Below are 5,849 nucleotides of genomic sequence, written 5' to 3'. Positions count from 1 at the left end.
TGTGATCAACAGGGTATCAAACCCTGGTGGTACTCACACCGCAAGACTACATTAGACAGGGTTTCCCAAACTCAACGTCTCAGCTAAGGTTCAGTGAACTACCTTGACGAAACATACTTGGCCAAAAAAAGGAATGCAGCTTGGTAAGGCTATCATTTGCTAAACTACTCAAGATTGGGCCTGGTTGGGTCTGGTTGGACATGGTTCAATTCAAAATCTGTTCATACTATCCTTGCAATGCAATCATCTCTAGCCTAAAATTGGCATTATCCTTCCTCACCTCTCCACAATAAAGGCTGATGTGGCATGGTGTCTTTAGCAAATAACATAAACTGCCATTTGTGGTGCCCAACATCAGTTACCCCCTTGCAATGTATAGATTTGTGAGACCTCTTATGAATCAAAGTTTTGAGTTACCTAGACCAGCCAGCCAATGGGGGGGGTGGGGGGGCAGCACAAGTCATAGCCATGACCCAGGTGAATGCACATCCGGTACTAGCGTGGGTTGTACTGAAATTGAAGCCTCCCATGGACTTGCAGACCATAATGTATCCATCAATGGCAAGCACCACCAGAGACCACAGAGAAACCTGACCTAGAATGAGACAAGGAAAGAGAGAAATACAGTAGTTATAACATGTTTTCCATTTGGCTTCCAGCTGTCACACCCTGACCATAGTTTGCTTTGTCTGTTTCTATGTTTTGTTTGGTCAGGGTGTGATCTGAGTGGGCATTCTATGTTGTGTGTCTAGTTGGTCTGTTTCTGTGTTTGGCCTGATATGGTTCTCAATCAGAGGCAGGTGTTAGTCATTGTCTCTGATTGGGAACCATATTTAGGTAGCCTGTTTTGTGTTGGGTTTTGTGGGTGATTGTTCCTGTCTCTGTGTTTGTTGCAACAGATAGGGCTGTTTTTTTTCACATTTATTGTTTTTGTATATTGTTCATTTCTCATCTTTATTAAAGATGTATAAAAATAACCACGCTGCGTTTTGGTCCGCCTCTCTTTCGGCAGAAGAAAACCGTTACACCAGCATCTCCATCAATGTGTGTATCTCAAACAATTAATGCTTTGTAGACCAGGATTGGTTGATAATATCAGTCGGTTACTTGAGACATAAATGGCATTATGTAAATATAGCAACAAAAAAACAATAATTTAGTTTGGCTGTATTACAGAAATAAGCTTTTATCCAGTGAGAACCACATATCACAGTCATAAAAAGCACCTTTTCCCTTAATACAGAAGTTATGAGAAAAGTCTGTGCTAGTAAGTATATTTGTATTGCGTGTGTGGGGGGGATATCAGGATAAACATGTAGGGTCAGACCATTGATGGGAATCCAAAACAGATCAGGAAAAACATGTAGACAGCAAGCAGATAGAATTGCCGTGGATGCACCAAGTAAAACTGTGGCTATTCAAAGGGACTTCTTACAAGTCCAGTCCTGTGGACATGGGAATGTAGAAGTTGTTTCCTTCAGTGCTGTTATGCATCTTTAACCAGGGAGTGGTTGAGATGAGAATCTGCTCCAGGTGCAGTCTATTGTCTTCTGGCTCAATTGTTGACAGGGATGCTCTAGGTATGGCTATATACCCTTCTAAGCAGACTCATCAGCGATCAACTGGCGATCAAGGAAGGTACCACGTGGCGGTTGGGGGGTATTTTATTGAGATATTTGGATAATTGGTCTTGTCATAATCACCAACATGATCCTATCGCAAAACATAGAGTATTTAGGATCCAGTTTCAGTGGGTTCTGTTCTATATATAGTAACCCGTTTTATTTACAGAGCATGACAGACAGAGCTGATGCAGTCACTCTGTCACCATCATCAACACACAGCCTGCTACTGGGAATGTGTGTGTGCGTGCGTGTGTCGTGACTTGAAGACTGTTATTTACCTAATTAGCTAATTATGTTTAATTTTTACCCAAATAAATGAATCATGCAACAATTAACTCATTAGGATCTGGGGCACCAAGAGAGCGGTTCTTTCAAAAGTTACCATCTCCCAAATTAAACTCTATCACATCTATAAACAGTAAACTTATTAATCATGTCCTCGTATAGTATCATATCATTCTGAACAGTCGTAACCTCTTTGTATCTGCAAAAACCAGAGCGTTGCTTATGACTCAGTACTACACAAATTGGTTTAATTATTTATTTACTAGCTAATTAAATGGGAACACAGGATAAACATACACACTCTGCACCGGTTAATGACATTTTTTATTTATTTATTTATTTCACCTTTATTTAACCAGGTAGGCAAGTTGAGAACAAGTTCTCATTTACAATTGCGACCTGGCCAAGATAAAGCAAAGCAGTTCGACACATACAACGACACAGAGTTACACATGGAGTAAAACAAACATACAGTCAATAATACAGTATAAACAAGTCTATATACGATGTGAGCAAATGAGGTGAGATGGGGGAGGTAAAGGCAAAAAAAGGCCATGGTGGCAAAGTAAATACAATATAGCAAGTAAAACACTGGAATGGTAGATTTGCAATGGAAGAATGTGCAAAGTAGAAATAAAAATAATGGGGTGCAAAGGAGCAAAATTAATTAATTAATTAAATACAGTAGGGAAAGCGGTAGTTGTTTGGGCTAAATTATAGGTGGGCTATGTACAGGTGCAGTAATCTGTGAGCTGCTCTGACAGTTGGTGCTTAAAGCTAGTGAGGGAGATAAGTGTTTCCAGTTTCAGAGATTTTTGTAGTTCGTTCCAGTCATTGGCAGCAGAGAACTGGAAGGAGAGGCGGCCAAAGAAAGAATTGGTTTTGGGGGTGACTAGAGAGATATACCTGCTGGAGCGTGTGCTACAGGTGGGAGATGCTATGGTGACCAGCGAGCTGAGATAAGGGGGGACTTTACCTAGCAGGGTCTTGTAGATGACATGGAGCCAGTGGGTTTGGCGACGAGTATGAAGCGAGGGCCAGCCAACGAGAGCGTACAGGTCGCAATGGTGGGAAGTATATGGGGCTTTGCTGACAAAACGGATTGCACTGTGATAGACTGCATCCAATTTGTTGAGTAGGGTATTGGAGGCTATTTTGTAAATGACATCGCCAAAGTCGAGGATTGGTAGGATGGTCAGTTTTACAAGGGTATGTTTGGCAGCATGAGTGAAGGATGCTTTGTTGCGAAATAGGAAGCCAATTCTAGATTTAACTTTGGATTGGAGATGTTTGATATGGGTCTGGAAGGAGAGTTTACAGTCTAACCAGACACCTAAGTATTTGTAGTAGTCCACGACATGAGACGTAATTCGCTGAAAACAGGTCCCTAGCAGAATGACAACAACATTGATGCTTGTTAAAGAAGAGATGGAGAGGGAGAGAGACAGAGACACTTAACATTAGTACATACTTTGCACACAAACTGCCGTCCACTTTGAGTAAGAAATCAGGAATGTATCTATGTGAAGAGAGCAGCCTTGGAAAGAGGATTGGGCCTTTTCACGGGCACGCTTGTAAGGTTATGATTGTCCGAAATGGTTCTATAGTTGTCCCTCTTTGTAGTTGTCCTGTATCCAGTGACTTGTCATGTAGTCCTGAACAGAACTACAGAGTTGACTTTTTCTTCCATTCACTCTTGACGAGGCTTCTTTGAAGATGGGCTATTCAGCCATATCGATGGTTTGAGCAGAGTAACAGGATGGTCCTACTTAAATTGACTTTTGAATATACTTTAATTAGGACAGCTAATCAGCCGTACCAGTGATTGTCCAGGAAGTGCATTTATCGTCTACACCTCGTGTTGAGATTCAAAGTTCAAACCACTTTAAACTTGCAGCTGCAGCTTAACTTTTTTTTGTCTACTGTTTTTTTTTCTCAACCCATCATTCATACAGATTGCTCAAAAGGGGTGTTTCTGGACAGCTAACAACCTCTCTGACCTCACTTCGGGGAGGTGACTATTCACTGTGCAAAGTTTATGGAAAACAATAATCTCTCATAGTTTCTCAAATCACATCCCTCTCTTAACAAAAACACTTTCATCATTGTTCACATTCCATGCACAACGCATAGTATGGAAACTTTGTATATGTAGTGGGTATACTTTCCAAGTTACAGTATTTCCTTTATAGCATTTTTTATGACATCACAAAATAACAAACAAAATGACATTAGTAATCTATAGATCGCCTCTGACCATTCTCCACATTCTGTTTTGAAATATTTTTCCAGTATTCGCTTTTGAACGTGTTGGAGTTTCAGCAGGAATAGTCTGTTGAAACAAAGCACATTCCTTTGGTGAATCTTGAGAGCACAGACCTGAATCTGCGCTGTTGATTTACAACTGGTTTGTTAACCCCCACACCCTAAAGGATGAGAGGGGGTCTGATTGAAGCAAACTTGATCTGACATATTTGGATTATCGTGGACAGTCATGACACTGGTGTGGCCAGATCTGATGAGACAATAGACAGATATTTCACATCAGTAGCTGCCTGGAAAAGAGTTGCAAGAAGGCCTTCCTACATCACTTAGATATGTACTTTGTTTTTGAAACCAGATTTGCAATTCATTTGAGCTATATGAGATGGAAGGGAGTTCCACACAATAATGGGAATATATAATGGTGTACACTTTTTTGAATTTGTTCTGGATTTGGGGACTGTGAAAAGACCCCTGGGGGTATGTCTGGTGGGGTTTTCAACACAATGATTCTTATAAAAGAAGAAGTTATGCAGTCATTCTCTCCTCAACTCTTAGCCAAGAGAGACTGTCATTCATAGTATTTATATTAGCCCTCTGACTGCAAAGAAGAGCAAGAATGTGCCGCTCTGTTCTGGGCCAGCTGCAGCTTAACTAGATCTTTCTTTGAGGCACTTGACCACGTGACTGGAAAATAGTAGAGCCTGCAGGACTAGCTTTTTGGAGTGTCAAAAAAGCAAAGCATCTCTTTAGTATGGACAGACCTCTCCCCATTTGTAAAACCATTGAATCTCTATGTTCTGACAATTTACAGTTTAACAATCTAAGGTAACACCAAGTCATTTAGTCTCCTCAAAGTTTTCAACAGCTTCAGCTGAGGTCTAGAGCTTAGGGAATGATTTGTACCAAATACAATGCTATTCATTTTAGAGATGCTCGGGACCAGTTTATTACGGGCAAACCATTCCAAAACTGACTGCAACTCCTTGTTAAGGGTTTCAGTGAATTCATTAGCTGTGGTTACTGACACGTATATGGTTGAATTATCAGCATACATGGAAACACAGGGTTTTTAAAATGTCAGTGGCAGGTCATTTGTTAAAATAGAAAAGAGTAGATGGCCTAGAGAGCTGCTCAGTGGTACACCACACCCTACATATTTGACATAAGAGAAGCTTCCATTAAAGAAAACCCTCTTAGTTATATTAGATAGACAGCTCTGAATCCACAATATGGCAAAAGTTTACAATATACAACTTACACTACCGGTCAATAGTTTTAGAACACCTACTCTATCAAGTCTTTCTTTATTTTTACTATTTTTTCTACATTGAAGAATAATAGTGAATGCATCAAAACTATGAAATAATACATATGGAATTATGTAAGTTTTAAACAAATGAAAATATTTTAGATTTTAAATTCTTGAAAGTAGTCACCCTTTGCCTTGATGACAGCTTTTTATCCCCATAAATCTACACACAATACCCCAAAGCAGGTGTTTAGAAATGTTTGCTAATATATAAAAAAATAAATAAATAAAAATAATCACATTTACATAAGTATTCAGACCCTTTACTCAGTACTTTGTTGAAGCACCTTTGGCAGAGACTTCAACCTCGAGTCTTCTTGGGTATGACGCTACAAGCTTAGCACACCTATATTTGGGGAGTTTTT

General features: G+C 39.9%; 1 pseudogene; it reads right to left on the bottom strand.

Moving 5' to 3' along the window:
• Positions 1 to 413: 413 nt before the first annotated feature.
• LOC116374115 (green-sensitive opsin-like) lies at positions 414 to 1,494 on the bottom strand (annotated as a pseudogene).
• Positions 1,495 to 5,849: the final 4,355 nt, after the last annotated feature.

The sequence above is a fragment of the Oncorhynchus kisutch genome, linkage group LG5, assembly GCF_002021735.2.
Source record: "Oncorhynchus kisutch isolate 150728-3 linkage group LG5, Okis_V2, whole genome shotgun sequence".
NCBI lineage: Eukaryota > Metazoa > Chordata > Actinopteri > Salmoniformes > Salmonidae > Oncorhynchus > Oncorhynchus kisutch.
This window is presented reverse-complemented; position numbering and strand designations above follow the sequence as displayed.